This window comes from Neocloeon triangulifer, unplaced genomic scaffold (assembly GCF_031216515.1).
Source record: "Neocloeon triangulifer isolate White Clay Creek 2 clone unplaced genomic scaffold, ASM3121651v1 ptg000009l, whole genome shotgun sequence".
Taxonomy (NCBI): domain Eukaryota; kingdom Metazoa; phylum Arthropoda; class Insecta; order Ephemeroptera; family Baetidae; genus Neocloeon; species Neocloeon triangulifer.
In genome coordinates this window covers 4,196,075-4,216,964 of record NW_026775551.1, presented here as the reverse complement: position 1 = coordinate 4,216,964, position 20,890 = coordinate 4,196,075, and the positions used below count along the sequence as shown (strand labels likewise).

The window sequence follows — 20,890 nt, the reverse complement described above, 5'->3', positions numbered from 1 at the left end:
ATCATCTATTTAATAATTGTCATGATTGACCTAAATTTACATAAAATCATTCAAATCAAATTTCAACGCTGAGTAAATGGACTTGAGTAGTATATTCGATTACCATTATTAATTGGTATAGAAAATGAAAAATTTAAATATAAGAATTGAAATATAAAATAAATATTCTAAATTATAAGTAACGTCGCACATCTATACTTGTTTTTTTTTTCAAATAAATTCTTAAATTTGTTTAACAAAATAAAATAAATTTAAAATAAACAAATAAATTAAATTGAGTTCAAAGATTATATTTTAAATTATCTAAGCAAATAAATATAAACATATTATTATTAACAGCTGTAAACTAGTTTAATTAAGTTTTTAAACATACATTGCGTAAAAAAAACTATTGAATAAGTTTACGACTTATATATTTCCTTCTTTTTTTGAAATTACTTTTTTAAAATATTGTTTAATACATTGAAATAAATCCTAAAGCTGTGTATTTATTTAGCTCTTAAATTTTAATATAGATCAACAAAATATAGCAAAAATTTAATTTAAATTCTAAATATTACACAGGTGGTGAACGGAACAAAAGGACGGAAAGAGCACAAAGGTGAGCGAATTTATGAGCTTTTTCCCGCCTACGTCCGACCCACGGCAACAAAACGGCCTTTCACCCTCGCCTGCTCTCTCCGCGTCCGGCACTCTCGCAACAATAAGCAATGTATTGCTGCGCGCTATGAAAATTTTTCCTGTCCATTTGACTAAAAAGCGATTTCACAGCTCCTCGACTCGATCAACGTCCAGTGGGTCTTCATGCCGTTCATGGTCAGTGGCGCACCTAATAAATCGCGCGCCGCTGGACCCTTTCGCCTCTCGGCCGCTTTTTCCGCGAAAATTGAACTATCGATTGGCCTCTTCCGAGCAGAGTTCCGGACGAAAAATGGCACATTTTGGCCAGATTTTGCCAAAGGCGGCTTTGGTTCATTTTTTCGCACCACTCGAGACTCATGAAGGGACATTTTTCCACTATCAGCGACGTGCAGACAACATTACTGGCGCGCTGGAATGTGCAGAGAAGCACCCTCGAAAGCCCCTGCTGTCACCCTTCCGCAGCTGCACACAGCTGATCCTCTTATGCAGCTCGCCATCGCAAGTCACACACACAAACTGGTAGCGTCGGCCACTCACTTTAAAGCCGGCCAGAGCTTTTTAATTAAAATCAAGGACGGACGAGAAGTACCATTTCTGCCCTTCACAGCCAATCAGCGCCTGCTGGACGGAGTAGCAAATTTAATTCAAGTCGACGCCGTGAAAGTAAATTAGAAAGGCTGCAGGATTATGCGAGCGGCCGACTTAATTGATACGTCTCTTCAGTTTAGTGTCTCTTTATTATAGAAGAGAGTGTTTCTGCATAGAAGAAACAATTATTTGAGAAGTTTATTATTCTCAGTTTCCCACTTTTTAAATTTAATTTGCATATAAAATAAAAGATTGTTTATCATAAATTCATTTAATTATCTTATTAGAAGTAAACATAAATGAGTAAAAAGGGAAAATATTATTTTAATTTATTTATTATTATTTTTTATTATATAATTAAGAGTAAGTGTTTTTTCTTAAATAGTTTTTTTATTACTTGCTCACTATAAAATTTATAAATTTGAAAAAAAAGGATGCAAAAATATATAAATTTAGTACTAATAAACAAATCAATAAACACAAGTTGCAACTAAATAATGAGAAATTTAATCAAGGTATAATTTTTTTTTAAATGAAAGTATATTTATTTGAAAGAAGTTACAAGTCCAGCCAAATCCAAACGGAGTTATCGGCCGGTGCTTATGTGACTGGAAAGCAAAACTTCAAAGCCGAGCAATCCAGTTCTATACACATTTTTTTAAATGCGAATTTTTACAAAGATTAAAATGTCAGTAAAATCTAGGCTTACTGGGGAAAATGGGATTTTATTTAAGCAAGAGTTTTTTTTTTAAATGGTACTGTTTTGTCAAACCATTCCTTTTCTTTTAAGGAGGTTCGACTGCTAAATAATGGCCCGATCAATTTTGCTCAGAATTTGACATTCTGCATTAACAAAATGCGGGGAAAAATATGGCGAAGAGAAATGAGGGGCATGTAGGACGTTTTTTGGTCCATTTAAATCATGTAAAAGACCACATTTGACTCCAGAGTACGACAATCGGAAACAATAAAACAATGCATTGATTTGAATTAGGCTTCCTCTTAACAAGTTGTTTCTTAGTAACTGACTGTGAACAATGTGATTGTAACAATAGGAAATATGAACAACAATAAAAATAAATAAATAATTTATTTCCGCACTTATAATGCAGAAAACTATATTAAATATAACTCATTAAAAAAATTTCAGCATACAAAAATGAAACACTAAATTGAAATTTAAACGCAAATATATTGAAATTGCACCAGTGATAAAAAAAAAATGAAATTTTAATCACTTCTCCGTTAATGGGTATTGAATCATTTTGAAAATCTGGACGCAAAACATCTATTTATCAGACAAGTCGGTGTGTTCGGATCCCTCAACCGCGCAATAAATCATCAGGTGGCGAACGAAGCAAAACAAGAGTACAATTAATTTCGCGAGTGGAGAACGTAGCGAGAGTGGCGCGCAACACTGCATGATTATGATAATGCAACGGGCGCAGCACACCAGGGCAATTAATCACGGCGTCTCTCGTTCGTTCTCCTCTACGTGAGCACAATGCCGACGACGACGAGCACGTGTGTGGACGCGTAGCTCTTTTTTTCGTTCGCAAGAAAGAGAGAGAAAAAGGATCTCATCAGCAGAAAATGGCTATTGTTGCGAGCGCGAGAGGAGAAAAACGGTCGGATCTGAAACGGCTCAAATTAATCAAATAATAAAATAAAAAAAATTCCATTGGCGCCGCCATATTCAGAGCAGCGCGACGTCCTGCGTACGTGTGTTGTTCCTTGCGCGTGCTGTGACAAATGGAGGCTGCGTATGATTTATTATTAGCGGCGCGGCGTGACACCGAGACTAATCAATCACACGTGAATGAATAGCCCTGCCGAGGTGTCTCTATAGAAATTTGTTTAAGAGGATTTCTCGCTCGGGCGCGAGCTGTTTTTGCGCCACTTGCTTTTATTTTGCGCACAAAGCTTGCACGAGTAGTAAAATTCTACGTGTAGTATAAAAATAATAAGCCGCCCCCGCACCCTGGATTCGAGAGCCCTTTGACGAGACCGTCACTCACTCCGAGGACGACGGTGCTGCCGCCGCCACCGGCAGGCACCCCTTTGCTCGCCTTCCGCGCTCACTCGCTCTTCAGTTGTGGCCAAACAGCCCGAAGGGAAGCCACCCCACGCCAAACGTCCGCTTTTCACCGCACACGCACGTGACAACCTAAGTGAGTACCAAATAATGATTTTAACAAAATTGTTCTATTTTTAAGTTGACATAGTATATAATTAAATGACTTTATTTTATAAATTTTTATAATCCTTTTCGTGTTTTATTTTATTGTAATTTAAAATAATTAATTTTAATAACATAACACATTTTGAACTTGTAAATTTTTATATAATAAATTAATTTACTATCAAAATAAGCACGGTTTCTTATATTTTCTTTTTAATTTTTTTTTTCGATAAATGATGATGAACACTTTGTAGTCAAGATATCAAGATAAATCAAATTGAATATGAGGGAGCAAGGTCCGCGCATCAGCAACAATGAAAAATGATTTGATTGTTGTTTGAGCTCTCTGATTGGGTACAAGAAAAGTTGTACCCAATCAGAGAGCTCGACAACAATCAAAATTTTCTGACGAGCGGACCTTGTGTGGGAGAAAATTTTTTTTGATATGTCGTTTTCTTTGAAATTAATTTGCTTGAAAAATACTAATATTTTATTAAATAATTATATCTAATTTTAAAATTTTTACTCTCAAAGACCTAAAAGAAGAGGAGCTATTTTGTAGTATGCATCAAATATATTAGTAGCTCATATTTTATCGTGGTTTCTTCTTCACGAGTCAAAATAATAAAATGTGAAGAAATGGCAACACCTCTGGCTAATAAGTTGCTAAAACGCGGGCTATTTTAAATTTCAAATAATAACCGTAAAATTGGGATAAATTTATTTTACAGCAATTTTTCTTTACATTTCAGCAAATATTTCTTGCTAAAAATTGACACCATTATAAACTTCTACTTAGAAAACGACAACTTAATAAACCTTATTGTTATTAAAAAAAGAAACACAAAAATTATTAACCAGTCAGATTAATGAGTCTTCGGCAGATTTTTCCAGCTAACAATAAGTCCTCCTGTATCCAAAAGGTTGAAATTCATCCTAAATTCTATTAAAAATAATTTCATTGCTTTGATACGTCCAAAATGTCACTTTCAATCGCATGAATATTTTAAATCGGAAGGCTATGAAAAATTATCAAATTTTAGAGCTAATTTACATTAAACCCGGTTTCATTGCTTGACGTTGAAAGGGGTCAAGAGTGGCGAGAAGTTAACTTTAGGCGCAATATTAACTTACAATTGAAGCTGGCAAGTTTGCCCGCTTTGTGTCGCGCCGGCACCTTAAACAGAGGGAGAGACAAACACAAACGGAGTAAGAGCGAGTTGAGCGAACTCATTAAAATCCCCACTTAAAGAATACGTAGTGTGTTTGTACTTACATAATATGTAACAACTATGCACAGAGAGAGTCGTCGAGTGTTGCTGTTGCAAAGCAAAGAGGACAGGCCGTTTCGAAAGTATGCAATGCGCTTAGCTCCCCAACTCAACCGGTTGCATAACAGCGACATCAAGTTTAATTTCAAAAATTTCCGGAAGGACTAATTTTGACTCGGCAATTAGAGCAAATTAAATCCTCACTTTCGCCGACTCTCATTCTGAATGAAACTTAATGAAGGCGCGTGACTGCTTTCAATCAACTGGGCTTTATTTGCAAGAACAAAAACGCGATTAATTTGCCATTTCTGACGGAGAATTAATTAATTACTGTGTTTTGAAATAGACGTCAAGAGCGTGTTCGGCTCGTTGGAGAGCACTCTCGCTGCTTTTTGGCGTTAACAATTTTTCTGCGTGAAAAAGTTGTGTGCAAATTGAATGATTAAAAGAGCTTTCTCTCTGCTCGCACTCACTTTTAAGGGCGTAGGCAAAATATTTTCATGCATTTGCACACCCGAATGAAACGAACGCGGGTATAAATCAGCGCGACACCATGTTGGGGATTTAATTGGGCCGCGTACGGTGAGGTATGTGCATTAAATCAACGCCACTCTGGGCACATTTCCAATTTAAATGCTCCGTTTTTCTCTCTTTTCGCTTTCTCTCTACTCTGCTTTGCACAAGCTTCAATTTATATCAATCAACGCGCCGGCGCCTCATTCGTAAAAAAAAAATTGCTTTTAATCATGCGCCGCACACGCAGGGTGCTTAATAAAAACGACGATCAAAGCAAAACTAAATTTGTAATTATTGCATGCGCGCAGAGAAGTAAAAAAAAGCATTAAAAAAAAACACGGTAGGCTGCCTCCGATTAGTGATGAAATGTTTTCAGTTTTACATTCAATGAGCTTTGCAATCGAAGCCAGATGGATTAATGGCTGACAGCCAATAAGTAATAAACACGTTGAAGTTATATTTAAAACGGTCATTTCATATTTTTGCTCTATAGAATCAAATAATAATAATAATAATATGCAGATTTTTGCAATATTCACTTCAGATCCCTGGACAATACTGTCAATTCTCATAACTTTTTCATCGCTTTTCGAAGCTTAAAACTGATTAAAATGTTAATGCAAAATTATATTTTAATACAAAATAAGCTCAAATTTTTACAATAATACTGTACATATTTCTAACTGAAAATCTCGTCGAATGTCTCGCCACCTTTGCTCATTTTTATAAACTAAATTTGATTAACATAATTATAAAATGAATGCACATTAATTTTTCCTTTTTAACTTTGTAAAAGATATGTTAAAAAATTCAAATAATTATTGAATATGTTATTTTTCAATAGATTTTTTTATATTTTAGTATCGCACCAGGATTACAATATATTGTCAGAAGGGATGTTGTTTACAAATAATTACTATTATCAAGTTTTTGCAGATTAAAAAGTGTGATTAATTTTCAATGTTGTCAGAAATAATTAGCCGGAAGTAATGAAGTCCTGGTCCTGTTGAGGCTGGCGCCTATGAATCGATGCATAAATAATCCAGGGATGGAAAATAATGAGGCCAATTATTCATCACCGGGCCGATGCTAATGCACGTGTCGAATTAAATGTGAATATGCATCGGCCACATACAAATCACCATCAGAGTTTATCCTTTCAAACAGCGACGGATGAATAATGAACGGGCTGCCGTTCGGTCAGTCGACATGCATAAATAAATATAAGCAAATGAATTCGCGCAGCACGGCGCAAATACAATTACTAGGTAAGCAGGTGAGTGGGGCTGTGGACCGGACTGGAGCGCTGATAGTGACAATTTGCAGTGGGCGCGCCGCTACTGGCGATTGATCAAAGCGACACGACTGATTATGCCAGCCAGGATCAAACAGAAACACATGAGTAAGCCTGCGTCACTCAAGCCGCTATGGAACGTGTGTGTGTGTGTCTGCTCGGCCGTGCACTTATAGATTAGCCAAGTGGAGTGAGTGCATGGCCTAATGCCTCCTCGCGTCCCACAAACTCTCTGTGCGCGCACAAATAAGCACATAGGTGCACTTGGGCATGCCTTTCATCATGGTCGACAGCTTCGAGGCCTAATAGTGCGCGGTCGGCCGACAACAGTCGCTCGCCGCGGTTATCTAATTTTCATGATCACACTAATCAATCAAACTCCGAATCAACAACGACTGCGAGAAACCTTCAAATTGATTTAAGAAATCTCAAAATTTTCTTCTTCTTAAATATTATTAATAATAAAAACGTCACCACTGTAATGCAAAAATTATTTTCATCAAACCAAGAGGAGTGGATTTAAAGATTATGGAACTACTGGTGTTTGTAAACAATTAACTTTTTAGTAACTTTTTCCAATTTAAAATTTTGTATTGACCGAGAAAAATAATTAATAATAATAATAATAACTGAATGTAGCCTAATGTTTAAAAGAAAAATCAATAAAAATTAAAATAGAGAAGAATTAAAGGGATTGAAAAGTTTTCTACTGTGTGAATTTTCGGCCTATTTCCTTTCGGATAAACTCCGATTTTTTTTCGGACTATTTCCAAAGTTTCAGATGAAGTCCGTTGGCATTTTCAGACAAATTTTCAGATGAAAGGCGATTCACCCTATAAAGTTCAGTCTTAGTAGAGATAAATGATAATTGGTGCACCCTTCAAAATGGTACTCCAGTTATAATTTATACTCGCTTTCATGTCTTTTTGTCTGCATTCAAAAGTAGAACATTGGAATCTTGGATTTAACTGATTTTTCAAGTAAAGCTCGAACTATTGCTCCTTTGGCACGATGTTTTCCTATTTTCAAACATCAAAGACACACGTTAATTGGCGAGTTTCATCAAACACCGATGGCGGCCATATTTATTATTATTTATTATTATTATTGTTGTTTATTTGTCCAAATTGTTACATCACATTGTTTATTACTTTTTTTCATTCAAAATGGGGGCAATTTAATTTTTTGTTGACAAATTTAAAAATCTTTTTCAATTGCATTTAAATAAAATAAATTTTGAACAGTCAAGAGTAAAATATTCCAATTTCAATATTCAAAAGGCTGTGTAGACATTCTGTCGAGCGCGCAGACACATTTATACATTACAATTAACATTATTGTACATATCACATTGGCGACTATTCGCCATGTACTCACTCTTCTTGTACAAACACACTCGGTTCTCACCAGAGCACACTGTAAACTCTCAAAGCCTCGTCATATAATAATCCAGTCTGGAGCAATCAAGTGTCACCCTGCGAAACAAGCGCCCTCGGGCGGCTACAGAAGCGCTTATGCAAAGCCCTTCTCCATCTATGGATAGATCTATTTACATGCAGCGCCGACTATTTATCCACGGACGTATTTGGGTAATGAATTGCAGCCGGGCTTAATAACGTATGCTAATATTGGCGGCACCGCATGATCGTCGTCCCATCCGGCAGCGCAGCTACCCGCTCGCTGCCGGGGGCCTCATCTGATCGATCGACGAACACACGTTCCTTAATTAAAAAGTCGAGAGCTGTGGCCTGATTGGCGACGCCGCTGCAATCACCTCGGCCCGTAATTATCTCTCGGTCTAATTGTAGGTAAACGCACGTGAGCGTGAATGAATTGCTGCTCCTCAGCATCTCGACGGAAGACGAGCCATTGCAAATTACAATGCAGATGATCGATCGGGCGCTGATCGAGTTGAGAAAACGAGCACGAGATGAAAATTGAAGCAATCTTGGCGGGGCGAAAGTCGGCCTGGCAAGTCTCTTGTCACTTTTGACGCAATTTGCTTGACAGGCGTACGTGATGTGGAAATTATCAGAAATTATTTTCTCTTGTAAGAGAGGATTTTATTTAAGTTGTCAAGTCCTTGAAGATTATCGTGAATTACAATAAATTTAAAAAAAATCTACAATTCGAATTTTATTTACATTGAATTTACATTTAAATTAGCCATAATTATTGTTTTTTAGTTTAAAAAATTTTGATTTCACTAGCAAATGTGTCATCATATTAATTAATCAAAGTAGCTAATGCGTTTAATAAATTATTTTCAATATTTCTCATGGTGGAAGAAAATAATTCTAAACTTTATTTAATCAAAAATACAAGGAAAAAGCCCCTCAATGCTTTAATTTTGTAATCACCTCCATAAGTACACACTTCTTCCATCAATCAATTATTTGTAGTTTATTCAATATTTCATTGAAAATTTTCAACCAGAATGATTGATGCACATTGTTTTTCCACGAATCTGGCCGCGGCATTGAAAAGAGCAGCGGTGGCAGCAGCCATTGCTGCTTTATTGTTTGGCAACATTTTGTCTCATTGTTTGACAGGGCATGACCCACCACCCGTTCGTTCCCTTCGGCTGCTCGTGACGTTTTGAACTTCACAGCAGCAGCTCTGAATCCGTCGTTTGCTGTATATACTGAATTCATACATATATGTGCCTGTCAAAAGCCCTCGCAACTCAAATGCACACTTTCTGCATTTCCAAAGGGAGTCGCGCAGGCATTTTCGTTCGTCCCCGCAAATCGATAAACACGCGACTTTGGAAATGAGAGAATATAAAATGACGGGTAGGAAACCGTAAGCTGATTATCAGGTAAATACTCTGTCTCTCTGTCGATCCGATATCATTCAATGCTGGCGTCCGAACAAACACACATATAAATCCTCGCGGCCTATTTGCCGGTTTTCGCAACCGAAAATCTGGCGAATGTAAGCCGCTTTCCACGTTGCAAATCGACGCGTATTGCCTTTCAATTTCGTCTATCAAAGAGATCAAACGAATTTTTCGCTCGCCTTCGGCTGCTTTACAGACACGTTGTATTGGAAAATTAATTTGCCTGATGGTGATGGCCTACTTTTGCCTATCAAATTACTTTCAGTAAAAACACGTTTTATCTTTTTTAATACGGGTTCATCACTGCACAGTTGTATTATTTATAGCCAAAAGCTCTCAGAAAAATTAAGATCACATTTTATTCCTATATTTCAATCGTGCATAGAAGTTATTTGAAAATAATTACATTTTTTGTTAAATTGATATAAAGAGCTATTCAATAATATATTTTCTTTGGTTTAGCCAACAAATGATTATTCAGAAAGATAAAATAAAAATTATGAATAGAAACAATAATTTTAGTTTCAAATCATGTTTATTAATGTATCACCGGGCATTCTCTGCCCAAATACATCATCCATACATTCAATATTTTAAATTAAATTGATTAAAAGAGAGTGAAATTAATTTTAAATCCCAAGGATTTTAATTTTATTCAAGTTTATTGATCAAATTTTTTTTTCATTTTTATGAATCAGAAATTTATTGGCATTTTCTCCCTGTTAACGAACAATCCAATTAATCTCTCCTTTGCCTTTCTTTGCAGAGCATAGATTGAATTTTTCCAACAATAAACCCTGTTAAGATTTTCAAATTTTTAGGACACTTATTTTTAGGACACTTGAAATTTAGGACAAATGAAATGAAAAATTTAGGACAATTTATTTTAGGACCTTTGATTTTAGGACAAATGACGAATTCAGTTTTAGGACAAATGATTTTAGGACAAATAACGGCGACTCCTCATTTGCGATACCAAGATCTTAGAGATCTAACGTGATTATATGCAAGTTCACATATATTTTTTTTTTCATTTTAATTTGTTTATGCTTTTCAGCAAATAAAATGTGTAATTTTAATTAAAATAAATTTACGTAGAACCCTACTCAAGAGTCAAAGAAAGATTAAATTTTAGTTTTCAATTGTTCCCAGGGTGGGGAATGAAACATGCAAATATTTATATATTTCAACATATTTTATAAATAGTAACACTTGCAGATTGAAACAAATATGTTTATATCACATCATTATACAATATATGTTGAAAACACCCTTTAAAATTTTATAAAAAAATAAATATGCAAAATTTTATTAATTAAAAAAATTCAATCATTCACGTTTAAAATAAAAGGACAAAAAAATTTTAGTTACAAATTTTAATTTAACAAAAAAATTTTAATTCTCATCAAATAAAAAGGTCAACAGCTTACATCACGTTTGCCCACACGTGTTTGTTAGGATAAATGTAATTAATAATGGCCGTCCTCCCATTTTCATTATCCGCACGTTCGGAACGTTGCAGAGGAAAATAGATGGATTCGTTTTCGAACAATATTGTTCATTTACCAAAGTGCTTTGAACGGTATGCGTGCTGCAGCACCCACAGCAGCAACTCGGTCCGCGAAACATCAGCCCAAGTTTGCATATTGGATGGACAAACACGATTTCGAAATTAATTCGTTCTTTGTGTTTCGCCGTCAAAAGCTGGCGCCGTTCGACATTAATGTTAGGGTGTGCGCGGCGGCGGCAAATTGCAATTCGCTCACGTGGCGTAAATTTAATGTTTACTTTTATAATATTCCATTATCGCGGCTAGTTTGGTCGGCTTTGCAATATATGCGAGCGCAAAAACCCGTCAGTGTGTCTCTCGCTCGTCCCCGCCTGCGAAATAAAATAATGTATGATGACGCGCTCGGCACCCTGTGTGCTCCTTTATGCATGTACGTGTGGAAAAATATCCCCACGGAAAAAGGGAAATTCGAGAGAAAGAGGCCGAGTGTGCCAAATAATGGGTGAATTGGAGAGCCGCTAGCCACTGTCCTGCAACATAGCGGTCAGTGATTGTATTTGCTTAGCTCAGCGCTATTTGGATTGTAAAGCCAGCAAAAAAAGAACCGGAACGTTCTCGTTGTGCCCACAGGGGATGAGGAAATGCAAACACAATTTGCGTGCAAATTTGTGGTGATATATTCCATTTCCATGCAAATTATTATTTCATTTTTTCTAGTTGTTTGATATGATATAATCAATACAAAAAATAATATATAAATTCAAATGGGGATTTGACAAAGATTGAAACTGATTTGGACTTTATGTTGCAATTTTTATTTATTCATTTTTTAATAATGTTTGTAAATAAATAATAATTTTTATTATTATTTATTTTATTTATCTATTGATTTACTAATTTACATATATATTAGTAAATTATTTATCTCTTATTTATTTATTTACATGTTCATTTATTTCCCAATCATTATAACCATTACATTGCTAAATAAGTAAAGTATAAAAAAAGCGGAATCGCCATAGAAAAGTAGTAAAAAAAAATAAATTGTAATATAGGAAGTCCTTATTTATTATTATTGTTGTTTATTTGTCCAAATTGTTACATCACATTGTTTACATACAAATTGTTATCTTATCAATCTTTCCATCATAATTTATTTAATTTACATACATAAAATTCCATGTAAAAATTTCAAATTTAATTTTTTAACTTCTTCGTCGTCAACAAAGACAAAGGGTGGGTCCGAATATCAGAGAAACGATTCTTGAGAAATGTTTCTCGAGAAAAGATTCTCGCGCAAGGATTCTCAAGGAACGATTCTTTAGTTGAGTTTTAAAGGCAGAAACGATCCTGGAGAATCTTTACGCGAGAATCTTTTCTCTAGAAACGTTTCTCTAGAATCATTTCTCGAGAAACGTTTCCCTGATATTCGGACCCACCCTAAATTTTACTTTTTTTTTTAATTATTATCTAATCATTTTTTCCAAATTTCTTATTTCTACCAAAACTTACCTCTCTGAGAAAAAAGATATAAGAATAATTTTATTGCACCAGCCCTCTTGGTACATCTTTCAAGCGCGTGTGTATAGTTCCGAAGCCAAAATATATGGTGCAAGTGTACGTATATTTTTGCTGGTGCTGCAGAGTGTTTGCTCATTAGAATAGCACCGGCGTCGCCCGTTCGCTTGCTCGCTCACTCGCTGCTATGGCGAATTTATTTCGACATGCTGCAAACACAGAGGACGTGAGCACAACAGTATAAATAGATTTTCCTATCGGGGCTTGCTGATTTTTGCATCAACTCGATTTGCAAATGTAAAATTTATCTATCAGCAATAGATAGAAACAATTCCAAATTCGGTGCCGCGGACAATTTCAACACCGACCAAGTGTAAACGACCCATTTGCGTCGTGTTTTAGTCACAGCCCAATATTTTCAAACGAGATATTGCAAATTCTCTATTCGCGGTCAAAAATTTCGCAAATCGCATCGGGGAAATGGACGCTCGTAAAACTGTGCTCAGTGTGTTGCAAAATTATTATTCATGTGAATTGTGATTATAATTATAACCTGGATTTAATATTATAAATTAGAAAATCAAAGTAGAATTATCGCTGCAAATGTGAATTTATGTTCATTTTATTTATGTATTAATTCACAATTTAACTTTTTCTTTTTGGACTTGCTTCATTGGGCTTTTTTCCAAATCTTTTCGGCAATAACTTCCATTTCCTGGTTTTACCCATAAATCCTCTTAACACCTTTCGTCTCTGCGAAATATTAACACAGAATTTCACACTTGCTCCAAAACGTCGTTGAAATTTGAATGGAACGCGTTGCCTGGCATGAAAACAAACGTGACAAGCCCGCTTTTTTCTTTTAGTGAATTAACTGTGAGCGACGGGCTATGCGGCGCAGCTTTATTATTATAGAGTGGAAACTTACTTAGTTAGTGCGGAGGTGGCTTATGTGTCGCCAATGTTCTTCTCTTTCCACCTCGAAGGCTTTCGCGGCTGATTGCTAGATAAAAATTTATCGTTGTTGCCGCCCGCAATGAGGATAAATGAGCGGCGTGCCGGTGGCTCTAGTGCCTCAATTCTAATCCCCAGCCTGCACTTTCTTTCGGCCCGTCCGTGCGCGCTTCTCTCATATAATAAATACATTTTCCCTTTTGCGTGGAGAGCAAACTCGGGGGAGATGGAAATAAGCGTGAAATTTTCCTCTTTTTATCCAGTGAGCGAGTGGGTTTTGGGGAATAAAATGAAAAGGAAGGATGCGGAAGACTGGCATAGCCGAACCGCAGTGGCCGTCAACACGCAAAAACTTCATTTACTCAAGTTTGCTTTGGCGCAGCACAAGTGTTTTTGCGCCGGTACTAATTTAATTTTGTTTGCTCTTCTACAGACAGGAAGGAAAAAGCTCTCGGTTAGGTTTTTACATTTAATTTTAATTATATTCCAAGCAGACCGTTCAATTTGAATAAAAATATCATTGGAAAGAAACTAGTAAGCTATTTTTCAACATTTCTATATCTTTGATAAAGAACTAGTATATAAATTAAATGTGTCATACAAAAAATAATTATACTAACTACAAAGATCATTTCTTCAAAACAAGTTGTAAATATATAAATTTTGAAATAAAATAAAATATTAATAATAAACAAAATACATTTTAATGTCTGTTTTTTTTATCAAAATACATAAATAATATTGGTTTTAAATTTTTTTTTTTTAAATTATATAAAAGTTATAATTTAAATATAAAACTTTGTTTTAAATATTAAAATAAATTCTAAAAAATAATTCATGACATTGATGAATTTTTTTTGCATAAGTGTGTATCTTAGCATATTAGGAGCCTGAATTTAGTTTACAATCTCTTTAATTATTTTTACAGGAAAAACATTTAATTAGAATTTTCAATTTTCAAGCACAAAAAGAGAGGCAAAGGGTTTGTAGGGCTCGCCGCCGGAATTTATCTGCATTTCCCATTTAAAACGGCCTTTTATTTCGGCTCGAGAGGATTGATGGTGGAGCCGGCGTCCGCCTCAAAGTGTTGGTCGCAATTCGGGCCGCAACTTTCTCTCCCCAGCCGGCTGCTCTCGCTGCTTCTTCTCTTTTCCAGTTTCACGGCCGAGCAATCGCCAGAGGTTAATGGCGAAAGAATGCCAGCGAGCTCAAAGTGCTGCAGCAGCCCAAACTTATAACATACATACTTTTGCACACACAAACACAGCCTACGTTCCATTAAAATTCCTTGTTCTAGAATTCCCTGCATCTCTGGCCGGAAATTCGAAAATGTTTTATAGGAGCGATTGTCTGAATTGGCACAACGCTATCGGCTGCAAATGAAACGCATCTCGTTGTTGTCCGGGCCATAGAAGAGCGATTAGCTGCATTATTGTCCGTGTTAACGTCAATTGCGACGTTGTTTTGGCGGCCCGAGGCAGCCGCACGGCTCTTCGGGCGAAATTCGCGCGCTCGCAAACACACCCGGATTACACACAACACACTGCGTTTGCCAGTCGCTCTCGCAAAAACAGCCTTTATGATTTACTGCCCCGCCTGCTGTATATTATTATCGATTCGGATCGCACGCACGATTCGGCAGCAGGCTCGGCTCTGCCCGATAAGCAGATTTCAGGCGCAGGACGAACAAACTATTCCGACAGAGAAGTATGGAACCTAAATTTATTGCTTATCGAAACAGAAACGGACTTGATGGGTGAGTTAGTGGTGCATCTGAAGCGTCCTCTGCAAATTATATTGCTTTGGAACGAGTTGTTCCTGCCAATGATCATATAAAAGTTTATTACATTTTGTTATTGGTGAATATATTTGAATGTTGTTTCAATAATTAAAGCTTACTGCGACGGATCATGGGGTCTTTTTGATCTGGGAAGTTTTAGCAAAATTGTTTTGCTAGTGGTGGTGCCGTTTTGTCCAACAATTCCCTTTTTTCTCAGATAAATTGTTTTCAACATTAAAATTTAAGCACTGCAATGTAGCAATTTGGACAAAAAAACAAATCTAAAAATGCTAAAATTATACTTTGTTTACTTTCAATTTAAAGTTGTCGCTAAATAATAGTTTCTAAAAATTGTAAAATAATATTTGTTTATAATTAATAATTCTTTTATATTTAGTTTAATTTATGTTTTAATTTTTTTATACATAAATTTTATTTAATTTTATAATTTAACAAAAAAAAAATAGTAAGTGTTTACTTTATTTAGATGATATTCTTAGTAGAGCAAAATATTGATTCATTAAAAAGAAACAAAAAATATTTATAAATTATGAAACTAAATATTTATTTTCATGTCGGCAATGAATAAATCATCCTATTTCTGCTATTTAATTTGCATGCAATTCTTATGCGAAAATATATTATTCGCTTTTTAACATTTTAAGGCTGCAAGTAAAATTGGAAAGATGAAAATTCAGATTAAAATTTGCTTCCATGAAATAATTATATTTTACAATAAAATTATAATTTATTGATGTTTGATAATAATATAATTAATAATTCAATATTGATTGATGTTTAATTTTAAACGTTTTTTTTTTAATCAGGAGATTTCAAATTCCATTTAATTGATTTGTAGGAAGAATAAGTTAGTTAAAGATTAAGCTAGTTATTGTTAAAGTTTATCAAGGCGCTGCAACTGTGTGCAGACATTTGCTCACTCACTCGGTCCACCTTTGCGCAAACAGGCAACGCGGCGCGTCTCCTGCTCTCTCGTCAAAGTAACTCCAGCCGAGCTACTTAGAATACATAATTTAGTCGTCGGCGCGCGCGTGTGTGTGTATCTCGCTTGCATTATAAGAGCGATTAAATCCTTCCAGATGTATTACTTATTTAAGCAACAGCAGGCTAGGCGGCGGCGCTTAATCAGTCAGTCTTATCTCGCAACCAGATCTTGAGAGAAAGATTTATTGCCGTGTTTAATTAAACAGCAGGAATTTTGCATGCGCTCCCCATGGCACATGCACTGCACACATACGACGGCGAATTTCATCTCGCGCCTCGCACACTTGCGCAATTTCGCGCTTAAATAAAACAATGCGATGGTAGTCTAATTAATGTTTTTCGCGTCGTAAGCACTTAAAACTGGCGCAAAGCCTCTGCCTCTGCGACTCGCCCGCTGAAAGGGTTTAATTTAGTGTGAGCAGACGCAAGTTCATTGTTTCAAGCAAGTATGGAAACTTGGTCTGCCAAAGAAGATATTGTGCGTTCATTTTATTTTCAAACAATTTCAAATTATATTTTCAATCAAAAGTCAAGGCCCGTACCAAAGTCGAATTTGTTTGAAGAACTTGACACTCGAGGAGATGATCATGGAAATGAAGCGATCGGGCTTTTCCTCGTTGCAGAAAATTCTTTTTATTCAAAAACAAATGGCTCTACCAGTTTATGTTAAATTGTGGTTTTTTTTTCAAAAGTCAAGGCCGCTAAAATTAAAAATATGGAATGAGGAATGATTCACTTTTTACTTTCAAGAAATGTTTATTGTGTTCGATATTAGGGCAACTATGCCTCATACATGAACTCATCCAAATAAGTAGCAAAACAAAAATTTTAAATCAAGATAGAAAGAAAACATTAGTATTGCTCAAAATATTGCTTTTTCAGAACTGCTTTAAAGAAATTATCATTTTCATTTGACACACAGATTTGAAAGTAATGCATTCCAGAGAATCCCTAGAAGTTTTTAAAGTTAAAGTTTCATACTAAAACAAACAAATATTAATGGAATTGATCAAAACAGGCATTATACTCGTTGAAACAAATTTTCAAAAACCTTGACCGAAACGATAGAGCCGTTTGTTTTTAACAAAAAACAACTTTCCCAAAAGGACAAAGCCCGATTTTTTATCTCTCCCACGATCGTCGCCTAGAGTGTCAATTTCTTCAAAATAATGAATATCAGGAGAACTAATTTAATAACCTTTGCTCTCAAACCACAATGTTTACTCATTATTTTTTTATAAAATTGAACTCTTCTGAAATGCATTTTATAATAATGATTTATTCAAATTAACTCCCATGAAAGATATTTTTAGAGAGCACAAGAAGCACCGTCTTTTCTAAAAGATTTTTTTTTTTTTTTAAATATTCTCCACTTCCTCACTTCATCTGAGCTCTAAAAAGCTTTTACTTACCTTGCCTGTTTATAACCAAAGTTTGCGGTCTTATTCTTCAAACTCGCAGCCAGGATAAAAGCCTTAATATTTTTTCCTTTGGAGCAGAATTCAAAAATACAAAATTGGTCACAGACGTGTCTGTGAAATGTTCGCACCGCAGTTGAACATAGTTGGTGGACTTTGTGAGGCTGGCAGACTAAATATTTGGGCGCTTTGTCTCGTCCGCAGCGCACAAAGGACGAATCAGTCGTGCGAAAATACTCCGTTTGAAGTTGTATGTGTAATCAGCATTAAGGCTGTGTATGTTGTGTGTGTGCAGCCGGCGCATTATCCTTATATATGCGCGAGCGAGAGAAAGAGAGACAAACATAAAAGATTCGCGGCTTTGATATGTCTGTGGGTTCTTTTTCCTGTTGGTGAGAAAAAAAAAGTGAGAAAACAACGAGTTTTTGTTTCGCCTCTCGGCAGACGAAAATGAAAAACAAAACACATACAAGAGAGTGCAAAAGTTAGACCGCAGGGATTTGTCATTAAAATTACTTTTTATTACACGACGAGAGAAGAGAGCGCGAGTCACGTGTGCGAGTACTTTTTTGCGCAAGGCTGTACTTTTACTCAACCCCTATCATCATTACGCAGCAGTAATGGTTCATTATTTAAATGCTCTCGCTAAAAGTGTTTGGGCCTCTAATGTCAAAACAGCAGCGCCCTAATGAAAATAGCTGCGCCAACTCTTTACTCTCGCCTTTGTTCCACTCTCTCAACCTCGGAGCGCAAAAGTTTGTGGGAAAAAATCTGCACGCAAGAAAAGTCGGGCGAAACGAAACGCGGGGCAGTGATAAATGGCAACCGTCCTTTCTGAGGCGGTCGCACCGCGACAAATTGAGTAGCGCGTTGCTGCTTTTTTCCAGATGGATGCATCGCAATTTGTAATTGCCGAGAGCCGGGCAAACATACACGAGTGGGGCATTGTTTGCGTAGCATTTTTTGGGTTTTAACAAATTGAGCCTCCGCTGTGATTATGTCCAGTTTTAGCTAATATATCATCATTTTGTCCAGTGAGCCCAATGTTCTTTTTTTACATTAAGGCGGCTTTTCAGTTTTTGTATTAAATATTTCGTAAGGTAAAATAGGTGACATTAATAAGACTGATGTGTGATTGATAATATTTATACAGACGACACAGCGAAGGCCTGAATCAAATCAAAAATATTCGTAAAACAAGATTAATCTTTAATAGAGCGAGTAGAACGACAATTATAACTAAATTCTTAAAAAAGGGGGGGGGGGAAAGAGAATACAAAACGCATTTATTAAAAATAATTGTTTAAAAAATAATACAATATATCAAAAATATTTAATAAAAAAATATTAATTATTAAAAACTCATTTTTGAAATAAATTTTTAATATTACGGTTCTGATTAAAAATTGTTATTATAACACTAATATTAATTTTAATAATTTTTAATTTACTGCAATTTAATAAAAATAATGTTAATGAAGAGTTTAGGCTCTTCCTGGTTGCAGAAATTGTTTTTTTTTAATAATCCGCTCTACCAGTTTCGATCACGGTCTGCGACCCTATTTCATGAGCAAACGCGCTGCTCGCTGACTGAATAAAAAACGATTTCTGCAACGAGGAAAAGCCCGATCTATTCATTTCCATGATCATCTCCTCATGTGTCAATTTCTGCAAACTAACAATAAATAAAATTTAATAAAATTAAAATAACAAAAAAATATATTCAATCATATAGTTTTTTTTTTTTAGTTTTTAAGATTTTAATTTTTATTTTAAAATATGGTGTTTTTTCAATTTGCTGATTTTTTGTTTTTTTTTCTTGCTCATGAAATAGGGTCGCAGACCGTGACCGAAACTGGTAGAGCCGTTTGTTTTTGAATAAAAACAATTTTTTGCAACGAGGAAAAGCCCGATATCTTCATTTCCATGATCATCTCCTCGAGTGTCAACTTCTTCAAAAAAAAATATATTCAGATTGTAAAAACAATTTCCTGCTCTAAATGTTTTGCTTTTACAAAATTTTCCCATTATACCCAATAAATTTATTTTCAAAAATTCAAATCACGCATAAGATAAGTAGAATTCCCATTTCTTTGGTTTTAATTTAGTGCTTTCTCCGCTCGTAAAAGTTTCAAGTACCTCAAGCATAAACGCACCTTCGCAATCTATCCGCCTCGCACTTGATCAAAAGTAACTCCTAAAATTTATCGCTCTTAATCACCAAACTTTTGGTGATGGATGGTGTTTGAGTGCATTTTTTCACTTCCCCAGCAGGCGGTAGATGCGCTCGCTCATTTAAAAGAGGCAGGTTTTGGTGGGAAAATCTTGGGCCGGGTTTTTAGTGTGGAGCTAAAGCACTCGGCTCATACTTGGCAAGACAAGTTTGCGCTGTTAATAACTAGGAAGAGAGCACCGAGGCTCTAATCCGCCGCGCTTATCAAATAATAATTCATCCGGCGGCGTGTGCAGACAATAAACAGCAGAAAAGCGCCAACCTTGGCTTCTTCGGCTTCCTTATAAGTCGTGAATAAAACGCCGTTCCGCTGAAAAACGAGGCCACAAAGGAAGAGGCCCTTTCTCTCGCTCTGGAAAAGCATCAATAGCGGATTTGCTTTGGCGGCGGCAGCAGCTTTTTGGTCAGCGTAACCCGGGGCCCTTTCTCTGCTCGCTCTCCCAAGAATACATATAATGCCAGTTAAATGTGACGGTATAATTTTCATATGAATGTCTGCCGCTTCCTTCTGAAAACAAACCGCGTGGACACGAGGAAAAAATAGCACAGCGTCTCCTAACTTTCCCGAGACGCACGCACATTTTAGGGGCGAGTTTTTTGCTCTCTTTGGCTGCTGTTCACAGTTCAGTAAGCCATTCCAAATGGACGATTTGCAACACAATTACGGGGCGCACCGTTCGATGAAATAAACGGCCATATCGATTTTGGACGAAAATGGAGCCACCGACCGCTTTCCGAACAAAAGGCCAGATTGCAATTTATGATTTTGGGGCATTTCATGAACACTAGCTTTTGAATTTGGTTGGCTTTCATGAATGTAGTCGTTTAATGAAATCAATTTCCTATTTCCATTCGAAATCCTTGCCTGTGAGGACCACTTTCAATTTACTGAAATCCCACAATAATATTTTTCTCACTGAGAAAATTTAAAACTTAATGCATTATTTTATTCTACCGATAAAGTAGTTTCCCGCGGGACCGGTAACGTTTTCTTCAAGAGCAACGGGAACGGGACGCGGGACCGGGAAATTGAAGTTAGTTGCAAAGACAAACCAGTTCTAAATTCCCTGTTCTGTCAAATGAATTATAATTTTCAAGCCAAGTCAAAATTAAAAGTTTTTGAATATCATATTTTTC

General features: G+C 35.9%; 1 protein-coding gene across 6 annotated transcripts in view; it reads left to right on the top strand.

Moving 5' to 3' along the window:
- The first annotated feature begins 3,330 nt into the window (after positions 1-3,330).
- Positions 3,331-20,890, top strand: part of LOC132195450 (cell adhesion molecule Dscam2-like) — an 82,293-nt gene continuing 64,733 nt past the window's right edge. For all 6 annotated transcript variants that reach the window (XM_059617453.1, XM_059617452.1, XM_059617451.1 and 3 more), the window contains exon 1: positions 3,331-3,401. The gene's annotated coding sequence lies outside the window, so the exon portion shown is untranslated. The remainder of the gene's footprint in view (positions 3,402-20,890) is intronic.